This window comes from Neolamprologus multifasciatus, chromosome 13 (assembly GCF_963576455.1).
Source record: "Neolamprologus multifasciatus chromosome 13, fNeoMul1.2, whole genome shotgun sequence".
Classification (NCBI taxonomy): domain Eukaryota; kingdom Metazoa; phylum Chordata; class Actinopteri; order Cichliformes; family Cichlidae; genus Neolamprologus; species Neolamprologus multifasciatus.
The window spans coordinates 31,246,946-31,271,229 of NC_140451.1; the positions used below are offsets into that span (position 1 = coordinate 31,246,946).

The 24,284-nt window shown below is 39.4% G+C and overlaps 1 protein-coding gene and 2 long non-coding RNA genes across 5 annotated transcripts in view; 2 read left to right on the top strand and 1 right to left on the bottom strand.

Annotated features, from left to right (window-relative positions):
- LOC146505797 (uncharacterized) overlaps positions 1 to 11,651 on the bottom strand; it is a 116,433-nt gene extending 104,782 nt beyond the window's left edge. The window contains exon 1 of the long non-coding RNA XR_014877694.1: positions 11,559 to 11,651. This is a non-coding gene — a long non-coding RNA (uncharacterized LOC146505797). The remainder of the gene's footprint in view (positions 1 to 11,558) is intronic.
- The window catches only part of LOC146505800 (uncharacterized), a 39,550-nt gene extending 15,730 nt beyond the window's left edge, over positions 1 to 23,820 (top strand). Inside the window, exons 2-4 of one of the 3 annotated variants that reach the window (XR_014877682.1) lie at positions 735 to 8,842; positions 9,809 to 11,739; positions 11,794 to 23,820. This is a non-coding gene — a long non-coding RNA (uncharacterized LOC146505800). Of the gene's footprint in view, positions 1 to 734; positions 11,740 to 11,793 lie in introns of all 3 variants that reach the window. The other 2 variants (XR_014877680.1, XR_014877681.1) reach the window with 2 other exon arrangements.
- The window catches only part of nrg3a (neuregulin 3a), a 430,968-nt gene that overhangs the window by 18,436 nt on the left and 388,248 nt on the right, over positions 1 to 24,284 (top strand). The gene's annotated exons all lie outside the window — the stretch shown is intronic.

Sequence of the window (24,284 nt, forward strand, 5' to 3'; positions counted from 1 at the left end):
TTCAAGTTGCTATACATCAATACAACCATTTAAAATCGTTTTTGTTTTTTTAACATATATTTCTAGTTTTCTATTTAAGAGGCTTATCCCTCAAAACTGTAAATACAAAAAAGTTGCACAAAATAGTTTCCCACCACAGGAAATTTATTTTAAGTGTCTTCATAGTTTTATTTTTGAAATACACCAATTTTTATACACTGCAGGAAAAACGAAAATAAATATTATAGTGCAAATTTGCAAAAAGCAGCATATGTATCAAAATAAACTATTTCCAGCAGTGCAATATGAGTCCTAAGCATCCCAGAAACGACACAGAAAGTCATAAAGTCAAACATAACTTTTAAAAACACAAGTATAGGCTCATGAGGCCCCGATGGTAAAAACTACATTTCTGCAAAATGACGTCACTTCCGGTTTCAGGCAGGTCATGGCGGACACGCGATAGTTCGTGCTGATGGATGTAGGAAGTGTTATGAACAGCTGATCAGATCGGCAAAGCGTGTTTCTGGAATATTATGTTTTTGTTGCTGCAAGTGCTTTTTATGCAGTTTTTTCAAAGCTATATGTGGAAGGAAACTGTGACCGAGGACAAGCTGATGGCATAAGATGTAAGTACAACTCCTCCGGCTTCATATGCAAAAAAAATTATTGCGCTAGCTTACGTGGTTGCAGTGCTACAGGGATTTAAAAATAGTTACGCAAAACGGAGCGTGCTGCTCTGACCGGCTTTAAAGGGTTAAAGGACACACACATTGTTACAGCCATTTAATACTACTGTTCTTTTCCTTTCACACACACATACACTCACAACACCTGTTTCTCTGCCGCCGCTGTGTTGCTTTGTTCTTGTATTATACTTTTAAGAGCTCCATGTCAGCTGCTTTGTTGCTACACTTATCCATGTTTGCGATTGATCAGACTCTTCCATCATCACCCTTTTCATGGGAATGTGCAGGGAAAAGCCTGGGTTAGCTTAGCTGGTAGATAACCACCCTTGCGTGACTGCTTATCCTGATTGTTGATGTTAGGATACGTGAAAAAACAAACAGACAAAAAAAAAATCATCCTTGGTATGCTGAACTTGCTCATAGCAAGGTGGAGTGGAAGAGAGAGCTGGCTAGCTCATGGGGCTAGCTTCTACAGCCTGGGAGACAAGCAAGCTGCATTAGCTCACAATCATCAAAAGCCAGCCAATTCTAACCAATCTTTGTCCAATGTCAGTATGAACTGCCTCTAAGACATTGGGAGGTTTATCACATATCACAGTCACTTAAAACGAAAGGATTGTGGCATGTTGTACTATTTTCATATAGACTCGTTTTTTAATTCTTTTATTCTCTTCCTTTTTCTCCCTAAAATACAGAAGAATTGCTGCAATGTTCTCCTTGGCAGTATGTATGTTTGTTTTTTGATTTATTTTCTATTCTATCATTTTAATGCACTTTTCTATTTGCACATAAACGAGCCTTAGTGTAGATTCTTTAAATGCTTTAAACTTGTGAAATATCTCAAAAAAGCTTGTGTTTTCATAAAAAATGGTTTTCTGAAATGTACGCATTATCAAAACTTGTTTATAACACATTCCACTTTCACTCGTTTCTTTTTCTATATGCCTTACAAAGCGCCCATTTACTGGAGAGCAAAGTGTGCACAAATCCACATTAGGTGAGCAGCAGTGAGCTGTCATGATATGTGAGACTTAGTGGAGCTTGCCAAATTATGTAATCTTTCATTTCAGTTTATTTTCCCAAAGGCAGTTGATGCTCTGAAACACTGATGTTTGGTTTGGTGAAAGTTTATGAGGTAAAATTTCATATTTGGTTAAACTGTTCTGTTACAGTGAAACAAGAGCTGTTGGTTTTCCAGCTGATCACGTTGCTACACTGACCTGTGATCAAGAGCTCTGCATAGCTACTGAAATAATGAAATCCATGGATACGAGCTTCCTCCAAATGGTGGGAGGCCTCAGCTGTAGAGATGGGATGAGGCATGTGGGAGAAGCCGGTTGAGGTGGTTCAGGCATCTGACCAGGATGCCTCCTGGGCTCCTCTTAGGTGAGGTGTTCAGGGCATAAGCCACCAGTAGGAGGCCCCGGGGCAGACCCAGGACATACTTAAGGGACTCCCTTGATTTCCTTAAGAAGAACTGAATGGTGTGGCTGGAGAAAGAGAGGTCTGGGTGTATCTGATCATGTATCTGACATGATTGTTGTCCCAGTCGCGTGGACCTGGATGAGGACACTGGACGCGTAGACGACATTTGCATAGAAACCTAAGAACTATTTTTCACTGGGTCTCATAATAATCAGACTTGAATTCTATATGCATGGCTTTGCCTGTGTTTACTTGTGAGCCCTTAATAAATCTCATCCAGTATGTTAACAATACTGAACATCATGGTCTAACAAACATCTAAACTTCCTATCACATCTCTATCAAAAGCACCACACTGACTGCACAGAGAGACTATTAACTTCCTGAGCAGGGCTTCAATGGGATTAATGTGATTTCACTACTGACCTTGTTCTGTCTGCCTCTCTCTCTTTCTCTTGCACTTCTATTTCTCGCTCTTAGTACTCAGTTTCATCATGTGAAGTTACAAAATGTTACAGATGTTTGTTTTCAGTCACGAACGAATCTTCACTACCCCGTCAGCGACCTTAATCTGCCTTACCTACATACTACATTTTTTTCTCTTATATATTTAGGCCTCGTTCTTCTTTCTTATTTAAAATAACAAGCAAACAGTCCACACATGTTGACTTGAGAATATGGCTCCTTTATAACACAGTGTAACACTTTAGAGAGCACATTCTCCACAGAGGTCAGTTTTTGCAATTTTTGCAGTTATTCCTTTGTGAAATTCATGGCCAAATTCCACAGATTCCAAATTCCATCGCATTTCATGGAATTTGGCTTCGTAGTTGTGTGTTATCTTGTGATTTTTTTAAAGAAAAAAACAAACTCATTCAAGCATCATTGATCAAATACTTCCTTATTGGGTCACTGAAGACAAAATAATGTGTTTTGCTGTGCCTGAGTCCACCAGATATTTATTTTCTATTACAGACAATTTGGATGTTGTGTAAATGTAGATGAAAACAGTACAAAAACTCAGACATTTTTATGTAACATAACATCACGCTGATCATTTTTGTTTATTGTGCTGTAGAGATACCAGTCAAACTTAGTTTGCTAACCATTTAGCACCAACTTTTACCGCAGCATTGACATAGACAGTCGATGTCTACCTGCAGTCAGCAGAAACTGATGAAGTCATTTGGATGAGTGAGATGAACTGAATCAACTTTTTGGGACAGTCGATGTAGAGTCCACCGTGTCCTCACTAACACTAACTTCAATGCAAACAATTATCTCTTTTTTAGAGTCCGTGCCTAATTGACCACTTGTTAATTATAGTCCAAGATAATGTCTATGCTTCTATACTAATTTTAGTACTCTACATCAGACAACAATGGGAAAATATTTTGGCTGGCATAGCATACAGGAACATCTGCACCGAGTATGACCTGGCAGCCCGTTCTCACTCCCGAGGCGTAACATGCCGACGTTTTGTCACGTCCCCCGGCGTTCCTGAGGAACGCGAATGGAGACCTTCGGCGTTCTTATGGTACGCGGTGGGTTATGGCCAAAATCCAGTGCAATGACGCTCCCGCGGTAATAGATGTTCCAGCCCTGTATTCCAGCCCTAACCATAACCTTTTTCCTGACCTTAACCAGGACTTTAATGATGTTAAATAGCGTTTCTAAGCGATTTGAAGAAAAAGAGCGAACATGTGTAGATTGAGTCCATACGGTTCTCATATTTCCTCATTTTTCTGAGGTCGTCATTTAGGAACGTGGTGGGTAGCCGAAAACGTAATATGTTGACGATTTGTCACCTAGCGTAAAATGTTACGCTTTGGGAGTGAGAACGTGTTGGACCTGGAGGGCCAGAGGTCAAAAAGAACACGCCCACTGTGGTTGTTGAGAACGACCGAGCTGAGGTCCTGTGGGACTTCCAGATACAGTCAGACAAACTGGTGATAGCTAACCAACCAGACATAGTAGTGATGGATGAGCAGAGGAAGACAGCCATAGTGATAGATGTAGTGATACCAAATAACAGCAAGATAAGGAAGAAGAAACATACGAAGCTGCAGAAGTACCAAAGGCTGAGAGAGGAGTTTGTGAAGAGGGTGGAGAGTGAAGGCAAAAGTGGTCCCAGTAGTGATTAGAGCATTCAGGCCAGTGATCCACAAACTGGGCGAGTGGCTCCAGCAGATCCCAGGAAAACATCAGAGATCGCTGTTCAGAAAAGTGCAGTCCTAAGAACAGCAAAGGTACTGTTCAGAACCCTCAAGCTCCCAGGCCTCTGGTAGAGGACCTGAGCTTAAATATATATACATTTTCCATATATAAATACTTACATACATTTGCAACATTTGAAACATTTTTGCTATGTAAGATCAGGCTTAAAGTACTTGCAAATTATTGCATTTTCTTTCCTTTGACACTTTAAGTAGCGTTAGCTTTTTTAGGGATGGGGATGGAGATTCTGTTTGCTTCCTCCAACCTGTAGATATTACATTAAGGGCATAAATGTTATCCTCATGCAATAGCTACACATGCAGCTAAAATAATTCTAGTAATTGCTGTCAGTTGTATAAATTCTATTAAAATGTCAAATGCACAGTGTAATTTCTTATCCTTTTTACTTCCTCAGATGGGTATTTAGCTTTTCATCATAGTCACACATGCAATTTGAAACAGCAGGCGTATTGGCACGAATGCAACACTCAGAATCACATAAATCTGATGGTTCCTGTTTGCAGTAATGGTTTTAATTGCCTTCCATCCTAAGCAAACAGGCAAATTGAATGCAGATGTACTGCTGTTATAAAAATGTGGAGATAGATTCACATGTAATGATGCATTATCTTAATACTTTGTACAACCATTTATGATAAAATACTAAATTACGAATATAGAAAATGATAGAATGAAAGACCATATAATCATATAAAGTGTGCTTCTACTTTAATACTAAAAGGAAATGTTTGGAAGATGAAACAACAACAGAAATGTGTCACGGTTCTGGGTCATTCTGACCCAGCTTCTTCAGTTCTTTATATTTTGGTATGTTTCTAAAGTGTTGATTATTATTCTAGATTAAGTGCAGCGTCTTCTGCCTCCTCATAAGTTGTTTCTGGTTTCCTGTTTTACTTTGGAGGTTCGTGTCTAGTGTCAGTGTGTTCGGTTTACTATTCCCCTGTCTCGTCAGCTGTGATTTCTCCCAGGTGTGTTCCCCTCCTGTGCCTCATCCCTTGATTACTGCCGTGTGTATATTAGCCCTGTGTTACCTTTGTTCTCTGTCTACTCACCTTCATTCTGTACTCTGTTTTCCGTCCATGTGCATCTGCCTGTTAGTTTGTATTTTCCCAGTTTAGTTGGTCCGCTGTTTACCGGCAAGCTGCTAATAAAGCGGTTACTTTGAGTTCTACTTCGCCTCACTGAAACCTGCATTTTGGGTCCTTCTCTCCTTGCCTGCCGGTACGCGAACATGACAAAATGTAAAGAATTAGTCCTGAGCCTTTCAATGGTGACCTAACATCAACCTGGAGATGAAGGACATTTTCTTGTGATGCTTCAATTAAAGATTTTGCATTAGCTGAGAACTATCAGCTCTTTCACATCTGCTTAACTATAGTGTGTGTGGCTAACTACCAACATCAATAACATCAATAAAGCTACTATACAATTGGTGACTGAGATATGTTTCAGTTAAGAGTCTCCAGGGAATGAATACTGAACACTGAACACATATACATCCATATGCATCCATATGAATGTCATTAAAATAGCAGTGCAAAAGAAAGGACAAGCTTTGTTTTTTTTAGTTAAGACTTTCCTTCTTCTCTCCTTTGCTTTTAGTAAAAAGGGCAAATGCCATCCTGCTGTTTGGGACTTACTCTCACACTCATTAGAGTACCAAATACCCTCCAGCAACCAACATCCAAACACACATTAACCTTTACGTATTTTTCTCTCTCATACGCTCATTCTCTCTCTTTCTTGCTGAAGCTTTAATTTGCTAGACCCGCATCCCCCCAACCCTCCTCCTTCTCCCCGCATTCCACCAGATCCTACTTGGCACCAGAGTGAATCACTCTGAAGATTTGGAGCAACAGCTGTGTTGATGTATGACTTGCATGCCATGTCTGGGCCAGTTGTGGCAGTTATTGCTCCCTTTGTGACAATGCAGCGAAAGGAATGTGGCAAATTTAAAGCCCCGTGGTCCTGCATTAATAAACAATGAGGTCACTTTGATTTATGGAGGTTTCTGTATGAAAGTTTAATGAGAAAGATAAGAAGACAGGTGTCCTTCTGTGTGGTGCATCCTATTAGGAGGATCCAACTTAGCTAACATTTGCTCTCCGTCTCTTATTGAGTTTTGGGGTACAGATTGCAGGGCATTTGGAAGTGTCTTATCTAAGGCAGCTAATGTTTGTCTTTGATTCCTGAAGGATGCGTTGGCAACTATTGGTTGTGTATTTTTTGCTCTTGCAATTTAATTGGGCCAAAAACAAAAGTTTCTCTCTATTTTTGCGAAAAAGCAGTGAATGTCACGATTCCGAAGCGTAAAAATTGCAAAATAGCCATTGCTGTAGAGGTTCTTACGTCAGTGTACCACTTGTGGAAAAGAGCGGCCCTTCGTGAGAGTGCTCTTTCTTTAAGCCCTAGACGGATTACAACAATGAGTGCTGGTAAAGTCATGGTTGTGACAGCCAGGCAGAAAGGTTTATTGAAGCTGAGTCTTTTATAAAGGTGCGAGATGAATTAAATATATACTTGGCTTCATGTCTTCCTGACTCAGTTTTTTAACCCTTTAAGACCTACCATAGAACCAAGTCCGCCAGAGCTTATATTATATTTTTACATGCTGTAGAGCCATTTTTGGGAGCATTTCAAGTTGCTACACATCAATACAACCCTTATAGCCCAAATTTTAATAATATGTCTGCATTAAGTGCATAGTAATTACATAAATTGCAACAAAGTGCAATAAACTACAAAAAAATTGAAAATCTTTTTGTTTTTTTAACATATATTTCTAGTTAGAGAAATTTAAGAGGCTTATCCCTCAAAACTGTAAATACAAAAAAGTTGCACAAAATAGTTTCCCACCACAGGAAATTTATTTTAAGTGTCTTCATAGTTTTATTTTTGAAATACACCAATTTTTATATACTGCAGGAAAAACGAAAATAAATATTATAGTGCAAATTTGCAAAAAAAACCAGCATAGGCATCAAAATAAACTATTTCCAGCAGTGCAATATGAGTCCTAAGCATCCCAGAAACGACACAGAAAGTCATAAAGTCAAAGATAACTTTTAAAAACACCAGTATAGGCTTACAAGGCACTGATGGTAAAAAACTACATTTCCACGAAAATGATGTCACTTCCGCTTTTGGGCAGGTCATGGCGGACATGCGATAGTTTGCGCTGACGTCTAATCCAACATAGGAAGTGTTATGAACAGCTGATCAGATCGGCAAAGTGTGTTTCTGGAATATTATGTTTTTGTTGCTGCAAGTGCTTTTTATGCAGTTTTTGCAAAGCTATATGTGGAAGGAAACTGTGACCGAGGACAAGCTGATGGCATAAGATGCAAGTACAACTCCTCCGGTTTCATATGCAAAAAAAAAGATTGCGCTAGCTTACGTGGTTGCAGAGCTACCGGGATTTAAAAATAGCTAGGGAAAAGGGAGCGTGCCCGCTCCGACCGGCTTTAAAGGGTTAAACAAAAGTCCTTCAGTGTCTTACATATGCTTGTTGTCCCAGAGCCAGCTGCCAATTTTGAAACTGAAATCATAGATCTTGATATGGAATTTTGTACGCATGCCTTTTTTCACCCAGGTGCGATCGTTGTATGCACAAGCATCCACCCTCCCTGGCAAAGGTTTCTTTCTTTTGCCAGTCATAATGAAAGCTTAGCTTCACACCTGGAGGAGATAAATGCTTTTCATTTCCAAAGTCATTGTCTGTACTGGTTGTGTTTCATTGAGGCTCTGATTGAGCAGGGCCAATTAACAACCTCGACAAATCCCTTCAAGTTATGTCAGAAGCAATTTAGCAAAGGACTTGCACTGTCTAAAACACTACAGTACGTACAACCTGTTTACAAGACGGAATTGTCAACTTGCCTGGAGGAATTAGGCTGTAATTAAAAAAAACAGGCATGCTAGCTGGCTTTAAATTTGGGAGTGAAGGGTGCTCGTGGAGTACTTTTTAAGTGATTTTCCCTCAGCGTATCTTGTTAATGCTCCGCTGTGTGTTCTTGTCACCGCTAACAGTTCTGTTTGTTCAGGTGATGTCACTTCTGCAGGTTTTGCCATATATTTGAACTAGCATCAGGCTTTTCAGCATATTTCACCTCTGACTATCCCCGCTGTCATACACCCAGGACAGGTCATCATCTATCACGGGGCTAATGCATACAGACAGGCAGCCATTCACGCTCACCGTCACACCTACAGCCAGTTTAGAAGCACAAACTTAACCCCCTGCGTGTCTTTGCACTGTGGGAGGAAGCCTGAGTACCTGGGGTGAACTCACGCAGACACATGAAGAACATGCAGACTCCACACAGAATGGATTTAAACCAGTACCTTCTTCCTAACAGAGCACCATTATCCCACTCAACAAGACCCACAAATATCTCAAAATTCAATATTCATATAGCACCAACAGCAGTCACCTCAAGGTACTTTATACTGTACTGTCAAGACCTTAAACTACTAGACAGGAACCCCTAACATGACCCCCTATGAGCAGTGTTGGGGAGTAACGGAATACATGTACCGCCGTTACGTATTTAAAATACAAAATATGAGTAACTGTATTCCGTTACAGTTACCGTTTAAAAAGGTGGTATTTAGAATACAGTTACTTTGTTGAAATAAATGGATTACACGGCGGTACTTCCCTGTTTCATATTGTGGCGGGTCAGGACTGTTTGGGTTTTGTTTGACAGCTACGTTCTGTTGTTCCAGGCGGCAGCGTTACGGTTGCCATGGTTACAGGGTGACCTCTCTCTCTGCGTGTTTCCTGGGTGAGAGAGGCCTTTTTGTTGTTGTTGTTGTTGTGCTAAGCTAATAGGCAGAATGCTACAGGTATAGCTCTAAAGAATGTAGCATCATAGGCAGTGTAGTCCGTGCTGCAGGGAGAATGGACTGCCATACACGTTATGTGTCTGTGAGCGAGGGAGGGAGAAAAAGGAAAAGTACGAGCTGTCATCGAGCAAAAACGGGAGCTGGAAGCATGTAAATATAATAATAACCACTGCAGCCAAGAAGAGAGCCTGACGAGCCCAGTTGTAAGTAAGCTATTAAGACTCGACTGTACACCGTGTTCGTGTTTTCCTCCAAAAACAATAAGTTCCGTTGGAGCAGCCTTTCAACGCCTCTCTCTGTCTCTCGCTAGCAAAGTTGACCCAGACAACAAAGTAAAGCTAGTTTTCGGCTACGAGCCGACACAGAACCCACCGTATTAGCCAGAGGTCCCTTTACTACGGTTCGGAGCCGCGGACCTTCAGTAACAGTAATAAATCACAGCAATAGTACATTCATGTAGTTGTAAACAGCATGATAATATGTTAAGTAATCCAAAGTATTCAGAATACGTTACTCTCATTGAGTAACGTAACGGAATACGTTACAGAATACATTTTGGGGCATGTAATCTGTAATCTGTAATGGAATACATTTTAAAAGTAACCTTCCCAACACTGCCTATGAGCAAGCACTTAGTGACAATGGGAAGGATAAACTCTACTCGAAGAGGAGGAAACCTTTGGCAGAACCGGGCTCAGGGAGGAGCGTCTGTCTGCCATGATTGGTGGGGTCATGAAGTGAAAGAGAAGAGGACAGAACACAAACTATGGAAGTGAGAGAACCGAATTTGATGACATGCAGCAGTAAAATATAAAAATATAAAAACACAGGAAGTGAAAAGAGGTGACTGGAGACCCAGACCTCACTGTAAGATGTATCAAAAAGAAAAGATTTACATTTAATCTTAATTCATTCTTTAATCTTCTACATGAGAGAGGGCTGACAGATGAAGGCTCAGCTTCCCATTCTACTTTTAGAAACTTTAGGAAACACGAGTAAGCCAGCAGTCTGTTCTATCGGGACACTATGGTACTGTGATGTCTTTAAGATATGACAGCACACAATTATTCAACACTTGTGTTTGAGAATGATTATTTTTAATTCAAATCTATAAAAAACAAGGAGCCAATGATTTATATTGGTTTATATTACATTTCCTGCACGGCCTCTGAGTTGGCATTTTCAGGCCTGTGGGGAAAAAAGGTTATGAAGAAATATGTATAAGAACACAAGTACAGATTGTGCATTAGAAGGCTGTGTGGTACATGCATTTTCAATTTAACAAAGCATTTAAATGTCTGGCTTTTGATGTGATTCTCATTACCCAGTGTGGCTCTTGAGAAACCTGAGTTGAAACCCCTTTCTTTGAGTCATATATAATAAAGCTACTCTTGAAAGTCGGCTATTTCATTGTTTTTTCATAAAACATGACGTGCACTTGATTTATATTTAGTTCCTATAGCCATGCAAAAGTGGTTACTTTTGATATGAGTCATAAGTCTAATAAGATAAACAACACGTTTAACCCTTTAAAACCGGTCAGCGCGGGCACGCTATGTTTTGCGTAACTATTTTTAAATCCCGGTAGCTCTGCAACCACGTAAGCTAGCGCAATAATTTTTTTTGCATATGAAACTGGAGGAGTTGTACTTACATCTTATGCCATCAGCTTGTCCTCGGTCACAGTTTCCTTCCACATATAGTTTTGCAAAAACTGCATAAAAAGCACTTGCAGCAACAAAAACATAATATTCCAGAAACACGCTTTGCCGATCCGATCAGCTGTTCATAACACTTCCTAGTCCATCAGCACAAACTTTTGCATGTCCGCCATGACCTGCCCGAAACCGGAAGTGACGTCATTTTCGCGGAAATGTAGTTTTTTACCATCAAGGCCTTATGAGCCTATACTGGTGTTTTTAAAAGTTATCTTTGACTTTATGACTTTCTGTGTGGTTTCTGGGATGCTTAGGACTCATATTGCACTGCTGGAAATAGTTTATTTTGATGCATATGCTGCTTTTTTGCAAATTTGCACAATAATATTTATTTTCGTTTTTCCTGCAGTATATACAAATTGGTGTATTTCAAAAATAAAACTATGAAGACACTCAAAATAAATTTCCTGTGGTGGGAAACTACTTTGTGCAACTTTTTTGTATTTACAGTTTTGAGGGATAAGCCTCTTAAATTTCTCTAACTAGAAATATATGTTAAAAAAACCAAACAATTTTCAATTCTTTTGCATTTTATTGCACTTTTTTGCAATTTATGTAATTACTATGCACTTAATGCAGACATATTATTAGAATTTAGGCTGTAATGGTTGTATTGATGTATATCAACTTGAAACGCTCCCAAAAATGGCTCCACCCATACGGAAAAGATATATATAAATCTTATAAAGTTTGTATCTGTCTTGTGTGAAACTTGTATGAAAAGCATACAAGAGTGAAAACAGATATAAAATCCCTTGAAAAATTATATAATAAAACTTGTATGTTTTGGATACTTACTAAAACAATATATGAAAGTAATGAGAAAGTGGCCACTTTCATGAGTAAATCATGTAAGCCTTATATGATTTACTCATGAAAGTGGCCACTTTCATGAGTTAAATCATATAAGTTTTTACTATTTCTTTTCCATATGGGCACAGCATGTAAAAATATAATATAAGCTCTGGCGGACTTGGTTCTATGGTAGGTCTTAAAGGGTTAAAACGTAAATCTCCATCAGACGTTTCCTCTGTTTCCTTATCAGTGGCATCTTTGTCACACGCTGGAGAATGAATTGCATGATAAGGATCTAAACGTCTACGGAGCATAACTGTTCTAACTTTTGGCATTAACAAGAAGATTTTTGCCCTCAAGTTAGTGAGTAAGCAACATAATTCACAATGCCGCAAGTTTTATGGCGAAAATGAAATTTTGGGTAAATCATGTCATCATGTCATGCTGCATTAGCCACTCGTGCTTCCTGATTGTGCTGCAACCGCAAGATGTACAGACAACACTTATCAGTTGGATTAGAAGTGGAGAACTGAAGAACATGCTCATCTGCTGATAGTGTCAGAAGTTATATTTTAACAAGATTTGCAAATTGATTTATGGAAATTTGGAGTGTGAGTTTATGACACAGAGAGGGAAAACATCGTGTCTTGAAACTAAATGTGATAACCAGGCACTGGAGCTCATGTTTTTACTCTTCAGTTATCTGTTTTTCTTCTTCTTTCTTCTATGTGCTCTCTGTACATCTTCCCTCTGTCTCCTTTTTCAACAACACCCCATATCCTCTACTCATTTGTCTCCTTGCACATTGCTTGGGGAAATTAAGCTGTGCCAGGCACTAATGGCACACAAATCCACTAGTCTCCCTCGCTTTCTTTTAACGTCTCTCCATTCTTGTCTGCTTGCTCTGACCCCCAGTTGGGTGTGGCGGCCTTCTTTCTTAATCCAATCCTCTTTGCCAAGAGTTTCACTGAATACATGGCGAGAAGACCAAGGGGGCAAGGAGTGATGGATGGCCATTCCTCAGGCCTTCTCCTTCCCAGTCCCTGACCGCTCTCCACTCATTGCCATCCCGAGGCTCAGCTTTGCTGGTAATGGGTTGAAACATGATATCAGTCTAACCCACTGTTTGCCAAGGGAGAGGGAAGGAGTCCCCTAGCCAGCCGGGGTAAAGCTTCAGTTTGACAGGCTAAAGCAGAGAGGGCTCCTGTGGTGAATAACAAGCTGATTTACAATGTGAAATCCCAGCGAAGCAAGTGGAGAGAGTACACCAAGATTTAGTCAGATCCGATAGAAGGGAGGGAAATTAATAAAACATTCATGAAACATGTTCAGTTGCCAAGTGACTGTTTTTTCCATCATCATGTACCTATTTTAGGTCTTTACACAGATATGTACTATATATAGGAAGCAATATGTTCACATTATTATCCCACAAAGCCATTTGTACAACCACACAATGTATGTATCTGGTCTCAGCAGTCACACAAGTCTGTCTAACTAATAGTGACAGACGATCTTGAACCTTGTTAACTTAAAAAAATGAATAAAAATGGTTCAAAAATGGATTTTGGAGGTTCAACTGGCAGGAAATGTCTCTCATTCTTTCTAGAAAAGCAGACACCTTCAATCAATGTGAAAATCAGAAGGAAATGAGTCTCACACTCTAGTGAAATGTGTACTTGTCCATCAAGTCTAGACAAGATTCATGTTGATGGAGACCGCTTTCAAGTTTCAGCACTAAGGAAAAGCCACAAATCCAAATTACCAATGAGTTGCACATACCTGATGTAAATAAGTATGTAAATACTTGATGATACTACTAATAATTACCAACTTTACATTCAATATTAGAGTCTTATGCTTTGCTGGCGAAGAAGCAAAGCGCGAAACAAAACCTCAGACCAGTGGAAATAAATTCTCCTTTTTTCCTTTGCGGTGCTACATGTTGTTTCCTCCTTGTTATTTGTCCTCTTGCTCTGTCAGGTTAGAGGGGCTCAACAGCAGTTTGCTGCTGGCAGCGACAGCCGGCGGAAGCAAAAGGAATAAATAAAGGAGTGAAAGGTTTGTTAAGGAGGGCGAGCAGAGCAGGCAGACAAGTGGAGCTAAAGGGGGCTCAGTTGGAGAGTGGCTGTTTGAACAATAGCACGCTGACAAAGAGAAGCAAATTGGCAAGTGAACAACCTCAAACAAATGCGCTGACGTCTCTCTCGCACAGATGGTCAGTCTGAAACTGTTTGCTTATCCGAGTGTGCGTGTGCACTCGAATGCGTGTCGCTGTACTGATGTCATTGTGTAACTCGGTGTACAGTATGTACACAATGTGAATGTTTAGTATCGCCGTGTGATGTCAGGACGGTACGAGTGTCTACAAATAGTCTGTAATTGTTTGTTAACGTCAACGAATGAAAAACATCAAAATCGGAGGATGTGCTGATTTCTTTCGCTGCAATAATCAGAAAAAATAAAAAATAAAAAATAAAATAATTGCTCAGTGGAGTATTGATGTGTATTTCATACATTTCTACAGGGCTTGGTGATCTTAATATTTCATTCTAACAGATTACAGGTCATTCGTGCTGCTTCGTATTGATCACTAAAGTAGTTTCTAAGGCTTTGCAATCTTCATTTGAATTATACATGACTTATATTATTATATCATCCCATCTAAACCCACATACTGTAAGTTGCATCTCCTGAATATCTATATTAGCTAACCATCAATGGCTGTTGTCAGATCATTTATTCATCTGGTGTATTCTTCCTGCACAAGTGTCTGTGTCCTGCTTCCTCCCACTCACATGAGAGGATGTCAGTGTTCTAAATCATACTTTAATCCCTTTGAATGGCAAACACACTTTGTTTAAAAATCACAGTTGCTTTTGTGCATACATGTGCAGATGTAAACACACACGCACGTGTCACACATGCTCGTGTGACGCAGGCCAGAAGCTCTTGCCCAGTGTCATCTGAATCAGCACTAAGAGGCTTAACATGAGCGACCACTTGCCTCAGCACAGCCGAGTCCGATCAAACTGAATGGATGCCCCCAGTGAAGCACATCTGTTCCTCTCCCTCTTTTCTCCTCTACGCACATCTGCACTGTGCTCCTTGGAGGCATATTCACACACAAACACACACAAACACACACGCGCACACACATTATTGTCATCTTGGCAAAAACACAGACTAGGTCAAACCTTATGTGGCCATATGTGACGCTGCAGTTGTCGTAGTGTGGTGGTGGATGGAAGTGAAGCCCGTTGCAAACAAAGCTCCGCCCACAAGCTTTTCCACCACAGCTTTTCCTTTAAGTAACTCAAGGTAAACAATTTTAACAGCTGAAGCAAAACAGAGCAAATAATGCATCACCTTGTCTAAAGTCGCTCTGTGTTACATTTGTATGTCCGTACAGCATTTTTGAGGCTTTGCGGTCGTAACAACACTCACATCAGCATCAGATTAGAGCTGTAAAGTGGTCGAGGCGTCCCAGTTTTGGCATCAACAGAAATTTTAAAATAAAAAATTTCCAAAACATTTACAGTTGTTGATTGCGAACTTGACAGATTTTTAGGAATTCTTCGCAGTATTGATTTTGGCATTTTCATGTTGCATGATAATTGGCTTCTCACTGCATTGATTCCAAATTCTTTGGGTAAACTTCAGTTTTTTAGGGCAAAAATGGAAACAGTAACACATAAAGAGACCTTTTACACTCCTATCTAGTAGGGGTGGGGGAAAAAATCGATACTGTGTAGTATGGTGATATTTTGTTTGCTAATAATGTATCGATACAGGGACAACAGAAATCGATATTTTGTTACAAAAAGGTTTTTGTGCTCTGACTTCAGAGCATGTTGATCCTTTTTCTGAGCAAGAATCCTGACATTCCTTCACTGTCCAAATGTGTTTAACTTTTTTTATGGCAGCAATAAACATGACAGTTTACTTATTTTAATTTAAGACATGTTTTATTTTAATAAAGTTTAAAACTTTTTTATTGAATGTAAAATTATATTTTGTTTTAATCTACTTTCAAATTCTTCAGTTGCTGAAGGGGCTGCATAGTTTTCATAAATTGCATAGTTCAGAATAGCTATAATTGTACCAGATGGTTGCTTCAGTTAAGTTGGACTAGACTGTAATACAAACCGTTCAGTTTGTCAACAATCAAACTGAAATGAGAGAAAGACTGAGTGTGAGACTTTGATATTAGATAAAATGAATATTGATAAAGTTTACCTTTATGTACAGAATCTGAATATCGCAAAATATTTTAAAAAATTGCAATAATATCGTATCGTGCGTTAAGTATTGTGATAATATCGTATCGTGGGATGTATGGTGATTCCCACCTCTACTATCTAGTAACCTCAATTTTATGCAGCACTGTCCAGAGACACTCGGATCGTTGGTTTATGTTTACATTGTGCTGGTCCACATTAAAATCAGAATCCGGTTTACCCTAAAGGTGCTAAAGGTTGGTGGCAACATGAGGATACAGTTGAACAAGCATCACAGCAGACTCACAGAGCATGGCTACAGATAAGATGTCATGGCATGGGCCAGAGGGGAGAGCTGTGTTGAATTTGCTCTATATAGACATCAGGAGAGGAAAATACACAGAGCGGTGTGATGGAGCAATGAACAGGCCCACATGATACACTCTAACAGACATACGTACAACTCACTTATTGTATGTTTTCTCTCTTCTCACTCTCCCTCCAAACGTTGCTGTGCAGTTTATGGACAACACCATGCTTTACCTTAATGTAACAACTTCAAACATCATTTTAGAAATGTGGTGGTTTGCTGTGTAGTATCTAAGAGGATATGTGGATGTATGAGACTGAAAACTTTCCAACTACACAGTATATTATATATAATGTATAGCTTATTTAAATTTGAGTTATTGATAATAATGTACAATGAAGCTGTGCTTTCCATTATAGGGTCTCATGTTTAGAACATAGAGGTCCAGGTATTTTAGCAGCCTTTTTACAAAAAGTTCATTAATTAGTGCCGACATTTTACTTATTTATTTGAGGTGCACAGCAGGGGAAATAAATAATAATGACAACTTTGGGGCATTTAGGCTTTTAATGTCTCTTTAGGACATACACTACAGCTTAGGGTCTTGCGTATGGACATAGAAAACCAAATAACCAGAACACAGACATACAGAACTTCTAACTTATCATGTTTTTTGGAAGTTTGTTCTTTATTATATTCAAGTAACAAACCGGACAGTATGTTGAAGACGAACATGAAAACAAACCTTCCCCAGCGCAAACAAAATAAATCGCTGAAAATACAAAACAAAACACAAAATTGCATTATCTTATTCTGTCATGATGACAGAGTAGTTGACGATTTAATCCAGTAAGAACAATGTCATGGAGAAGTTTTTCTTTTTTTGTAATTTTTGTATTGTTAAACATTTTCTTCAGTGATTCTTTCTTGTATAACAACATCGCAGCGCCGTAAGACTCGTGTTAACAGATGGCATGTCAGGATCACTCCAATCATACATACAACCCCGGTATACCTTTGTGCCTGTGACTACGGTAAATACAAAACGCAGTTTTTAAATGGTGATCTAATTTATCACTATCCAAACCTACCTGGCTGTGTGAAAAAAAGTAATTACCCCCTAAACCTAATAACTGGTTGTGCCACCTTTGGCAGCAAGAACTGCAATCAAGCAATGAGTCGTTCACACTTCTGTGGCGAAACGTTGACTCCCTTTTCCTGCAGATTGATTTAAATTCAGCAGGATTTCGACTGTGAGCCTGTTTCACATCATTCCAAAACACCTCGACTGGACCATTCTCAAACCTCTGTCTCTTTTTTTCTCATTCAACATTAAAATTTAATGTCCTAATCCTTCATGATTTTCTCCAGTTAATTTTAGTGAAGCCACAGACAAGCAGCTGACAGTGGCTATCCCAACAAGTCTGTGCTATTGAGATTAATAGTAAAATGGACAACTGAGCAGCAGTGAAGCATGCCGGGTGTGGGTTCATCAATCAAATTCAAGAGAGTGTTAAAAGACATCTATCATGAACCAAATGGCTGGTTTTGCTAATGATGCCAAAAGACCGTTAAAAAACTTTTATCAGTCAATCACACAAACGCGTGTCAATCATCTCAGCCCAAGCAGTAACTGAGCGCAGCCACTGAGCATGACTGCTCGCTGTCTTTGTTTCTATGGCGTATATCCTACATAGCTGCATCTCAGTATGTGTGTGTTTGTGTGTGCACACCATAGTCATGAGTCTTTTGATGCATCTGGACTCGGTTTGTTCTTACAGGACAATCTATCATGTCTTCTGGCTCCTAGGATGAGGAAACGCTACACACAAATCTCCTGAGCTCTCTGCAGGAGTCAGTCGTGGGCTCGCTGTCCAAATGTCCAGGATTTATGGGGTGTAAAACATCTTGCAGGCTCTACAGCACATTTCTAGTGCAATACTTAAAAAAAAATCTTTTCTTTCCAATCTTTTGTCTTTGTGTGCAGGATTTAAAGCTGTGAAACTATTAATAAGCTGTGATTACGGCTCACTTATAAAGTAAAGACCTTGGATTCCCCACACAGGTGTTTGCAATTATTAATCGGGCCTTTTTGCAGGTTAAAGCTGGTCAAAAATATGCTTGCAGTTTGCTGAGGATAAGGTTATCTGCAAGACAAAAATCCAGAAAAACAGATGTTCCTCATGGAGAAACAAAGATGACAGCTGCTGTAACAACAATCAAAAATGGGTACAATCCAAAACCTGGGGGGGGGGGTCTTCTGCTCTATTTTAAAAAGACAAATGTTTCTTCTGCTAAGCTTAATTGAGGGCTCGTGCAGGAAGAACCTTTTCTTTATGTTTGCACACAGCATCACAAACCACGCCAATTAGCAAAGGCATATTCTACAAATGTACAGATCTCGGCTGACACAATTCTTTCACCCATATTTCTCAGATCTAGATCATAAAGACGTCCCTGATCTGGGCACAATAGAGAGATGTGGTAAACACAGTTTCCTGTACTTTTCTTTGTTGCCACTCTAAAGCTATAAAATGCATCGAGTTTCTGAAACGTTTTCAACAGCTCCTCTGCTACAGGGCGCTGTCAGATAGCTGTTTGATTTTAGCTGAAGTAGGGCACACAGGCAGAGAGAGGTGTAATCACTGAGAAAGGAAACACCTGTATAGATATCAAACAGGTGTGTTTGCCAAACACTGGTTGGTTCTGAAGAAATGGCAACACTAAAGTGACTGATGATATGTACCGAGTGTGTGTGTGTGTAGGAAAGTGTAGATTGGGATTTCCATTTGTTTTCTTTTGCTTATCCAATTCAGGTTTTCTAGGGCAACATGTGAGGTACACTGCGGATAGGTCATGTGTTTATTTCGGGGTAAACACAGGCAGATTTAGAATGATCAATCAACCGAACCCACTCACAGGCACAAGGAGAGCATGCCAACTCCACAGTCTAAAGACAGGTATGCATGGACAGGCCACAACTGTATTTAACCCCCAAACCACTGAACCTGTAGTTACTGCTAACTACTGCAGCACCTTGCTACCAACTAATTAACTGAATATGATTTGCAGATTGTAATCATAACACAGCACGGTCTTTACGCAAACGAATGCACACCGTAAGGTTGTAGCACAGCCTGGAAGAGCATGCACTTGCACATTCTTAGCTTCTACAGTGACAATAATACCCTGTTATTAGTTTAATTACCCTTAATGTTCATGCACTAAAAGGGCAAACATACACCCGTTTAAAATGCAAAATGCCACATTTTTTGCTTTAGATGCACTAACTGGCAGAATCAGTAAATAAAACACGAAGACTGATTAATAAATGAACATAATGCCCATGTTTATGTTAGATTATCCTGCCAAATGATGTTGTCTGAGGTAAAATGTTCAACTTTGTGGACAGCAATTAAATACATATAACCCTGTATTTAAACATGCATTCACATTGGATTTCACAAGATGATATTAAAAAAAAGTATTCCAAAACTTTATGTAACCACAGTCATCTCACTCTGTCACATCATCTTAGCAGTGATGTGACAGTGCGAACCACAGAGCTACCTCGCTCCTCCACTTTCTCAAACGTGAAAGTGGAGGAGCGAGGTTGTCCTGACTAAATTAGGCAAAGCAGGCATAACCACAGAGCACGGCAGCATTAACATCAAAGTGCAGTCATAGTGAGTGCTACAAGCGATGTCAACAGTGGTAAAAATGTGGATCACCTGACTGCCGGTGTGCATTGTGAGTCGACTCCTTTACGGGCCAGTACTGGCAGATTATAAAAACGCTATCTTTTCTGATTATCTTATTTATTTATTTCTAATTCCCCATTCGTCCATACATTTTGTGCTTCTCTGGCCTGCAGTGCATTATCACATCTGCATCTCTTCCACTGGCTAAGCTCACATGCTGACTCGTACCATATAATAATCAAATAATCAGTATTGGTCAAGTTACTTGAAAAAAGTAATCAGTAACTAATTACTGATTACTTCCCCCAAAAAGTAATCCAGTTACTTTACTGATTACTTATTTTCAAAAGTAATTAATTACTTAGTTACTTAGCTACTTTTTAAAAACACGATTTACAACCTGAATAGGTGATAAAGTGATAGATCTTTCAGCCCAATTCTACTTTTTCTACATAATCATCATACAAAATGTAATCAAATGGAAAAGTCTCTTTTTAAAACTTGTTTTATTAGTTTTAATCTTTTAACTTTATGCATCAAGCACAAATTTAATTATCTGCAACATTCTCTGACTTGAAGAAATTAGTTTAATATTTAAACCTATTTTCTGCACATTCCAGCACATAAAATATTTTTGTGTGTGTTTACACTCAGTCTTTCAAATAGATGCAAGTAAAACACAGCAGAAAATAAATAAAGTCAAAGACTAGCGGTCCTGTTGCTCTATTTTCACCTGTAAAGCAGGAGTGGGGTAGGCGGAGGTTTACCCTGGTGCAGGTGTGCCGCGGTCAGTGGAAGAATCCGCAAGTTTCTCTGTGAGTTTCCCATTACGTTGTAGCTACTCGGTGCTTGCTCGGAAGTTTAGGGGTTTTTTTTCGCTGTAAAAAGAAGTTTTCTTCCCACGCACAACGGACACTAATGTTTTTGTCACTTTTTATGGAATCAAACTCAAAGTAAGGTCAGTACTTCCACGCTTTAAACGCTGCACGCTCATACTCTCTCTGCACTCGATATATGATCCATTGTTGATCTGCACACAGCTGTTGTCACGAACGTCGCACTCGCTTACGTCACTGTCATGAGACATTCTCGCAAAAAATCACGGTTTTAGTAACGCAGTAACGCAGCGTTCCTACGGGAAAGCAACGGTAATCGAATTACCGTTTTTGCAATAGTAATCCCTTACTTTACTCGTTACGTGAAAAAAGTAATCAGATTACAGTAACACGTTACTTGTAACGCATTACTGCCCATCTCTGATAATAATCCATATCCATGGCTATTAGCTGTCCCTGTTTCCTGCAACTTTATCAATCAATCAATCTTTATTTATAAAGCACTTTTCATACAAAAAGAAAATGTAGCACAAAGTGCTTTACATGGTTAAAAGCAGCCCCCCCTCCCCTCCACACACACACACACACACACGCACACACTTAAAAAGTAAAATTGGACTGGGTACGCATGAGCCAAGTGAGGAAACACTATCACAGGGAGCCGTCTGCACCGGAAGCCGGTCACAGACCGCAGCCTCCAGGCTGGGCACACAGCAGGAGGGAGGCAAAGAAGCCCCCCAGCCAGGCTGAGAGGACCCACAGAGCCCCAGCAGCCACGGTCGATCACAGCCCCGGTGCAGAGAGCGCCCTCTGAGGAAACACTGGAGATATGACCTAATAAGAGTATATACTGGGTAAAAAGATAAAATAAATAAGAACGGGATACAATATAAATATAAATATAAATAGAGTAAGAAGATTAAAAAAAAAAAAATTAATAAGAATAAAATCAATAAATATTAGGTAAAACCTAAATTAACAATAGAATAACAGGATAGAATAAATAAGCATAAAATAAATAAACGTTAAGTAAAAGCTAAATTAAAAAGGTGGGTCTTGAGCCTGTTCTTAATGACAGAACTTTATGACATTCCCCTGCTCTATCTTTAAAAAATATATATTATTACTAGTATTGGTAGTTTTCTATTATACTGTTATATCTGCAAGCCTTTACTACAGAGTATCAGAATTACAGATGGTTAAATAAAGAACCACTCCATCACTCTGTCCTTCCATTTTATTTTATATAAACCACTGTGTTGAAACACATCATCACAAAAATAGTCTTTGTGTTTATCTGTTAGCAGGATCATGGCATTTGGCATAAGTAAATGAGCGCACGCTTTTAAAATGCAATAAGATAAACGGGGACAACTCTGAGCGGACACACATCCCTACAATCCTTACAATTCCAAAAGACTCGCAGCCCCTTAACTTCCACTCTGTATTTTGTGTGCTATTCTTTTGTTCACTGGCAGCAATTCAAAAGTGTTTGAGTGCAACATGTGTGTGACTAATACATCCTCATCCTTGGCAAGGCCTCTTCAATAGCACAGCAGCCCACAGAGATTTTAGAGAAAGACTTAAAAGGAACTCTCCACGCTCCCAACTGTACTGGAGCTTCTTCTGAGGGTGTGAGACACCGCCAAGAGGTAAGAGGTACAGTCAATAGTCAATGTTTGCCAGGAGTGCCAAGCAGGCCGGAAAAAGACCTGAAGTTACTGGAGTTGGGTAAAAAAGTGACTATAGAAAAATGCATTTTGGTCTGCTTTGTTTTTTGTTTTTTTAAATACAGAAAGTGCAGCAACACAAAGGACACACTACAAACGCAGCCTATTTTAATTATGCCTAGTTGATCCCATTCTTTACTTAGAAATATATATCAATTAAATGCATAGAAAATTAAAAATATTCGTAGTAATGCAGTAAGTTTGTCTGTTTGTTGCAAATGAAGGTGAGCAACTCTGTTTCTGCAGGTCTTTCATAAAAGTCCAACAGCTCTATACGTTGTTATTACAGAGCTGTTGGTTTTACTTTGTTGACTTCCTTTACATAGCCGAACGGCAGAGCACAAATAAGGACACGTTGCATGTTTCCATCGTGACACATGTTATGACACTGTATTACAGTCTAAATAGCTATTTGATGTTTATAGACTTTGTCTGGCATGATGGTTTTTCCCAAAATGCCAAACCCTGTTCTCATCTCCTGCTCTCGGCAGGCTAAAGCAAACCTTCAAAGGAGCTGGAAGATTTCACTGACTGACTGGCCTCGAGGTGGAACACAGCTGAGAAGAAGTGAACAGTGCAGACATACTCGAGCACGCCAGTGAAATACTCTTTTTTCTCAGTCTGAGACATTTCAGGTTATCAGGATGATTTGGTGGGATGGAAACAGAAATACAACAGAAAAATGGTAGGGTACTCTGCTCCAAAGGCGGAATAGATTTGCACTGAAGCTATATGCTTACAAAGCACCCATAAATTGCATATAAAATATGGCGATTTATACTTTCCAATCACAAAGTAGACATAGCCCAAATAATACCTTCCTTTATGTAAAACAGGGATCTTGACTTGTATATTAAGCATTACGTTGTAGTGAACGAGACTTTTGGCTGTGAACACATCAGACTGTTGTTTATTTAGGGAAAGCTGCCACTGAGAAAACTCTTTGGTTTAGTTCTTTCTTTATTGCTGTTTTAAATACAAATACCAGGTGAGTGAAAATGATAAATACATTTTATTTAGCTTTTCTTTGCTTTTTTCTTCTTATGGTCACACTGCATTTATAATTTATCGGTGCTCTTTTTAGATTTCTTAGGGGGAATCATAACTGCTTAACAATTTACATGTTTTCCTTTTGCATTTTTTAATAACCCCGCCATAAATTGCATGATGAAAGCTTCACTGGTGTGCTTACAGGAAGTAAAAGAGACAGCAGCAAATTGTATCAGGTATATGCCGTATGACACAATTACAGGAAATGTTAATCCAAAGAAGTTATTCGATCCATCCTATCGCTGAGAATGGTAAACAGAAACTTGGTGGGCAGGAAGTGATTCAGTGCTCCTAAATTTCTTTAGTGGCCACAAAATAAAAGCTGTGAAAAAAATGAGGTTTTCAGACTATAAAGGTGCGGGGAAGCGTCTCTCTCACTAAGGTGAAGCACACACTCGCAATGTCTGATAGGAAGTTTTGTTTTTTGTTATGCTTTTATTTTGAAGTCCACTCACCAACCTGTCTTTTGAGGTCAACTTCCTGAAGGCCTGATTTATGGGCTGTTTCCCAATTCAGGGTCTGCAGCCTTAAAGTACGCAGCCTCAACGATCCTCAAGGGCCGCGTACTCAAAGACCGCTAAGGCTGGAAGTGCGAGGCTTGTGAAATGGGACGGTCTAGCCTCCGTCGTGCTGCCCAGGTTGCCTAGCAACCATGATACTAACAGCTGGAAACGTTTCATACAGCTTTGTTTGACAGAAATGAAGGAGAAAATATTTTGTTCATTTGTTTGTTTCTACATGAGCT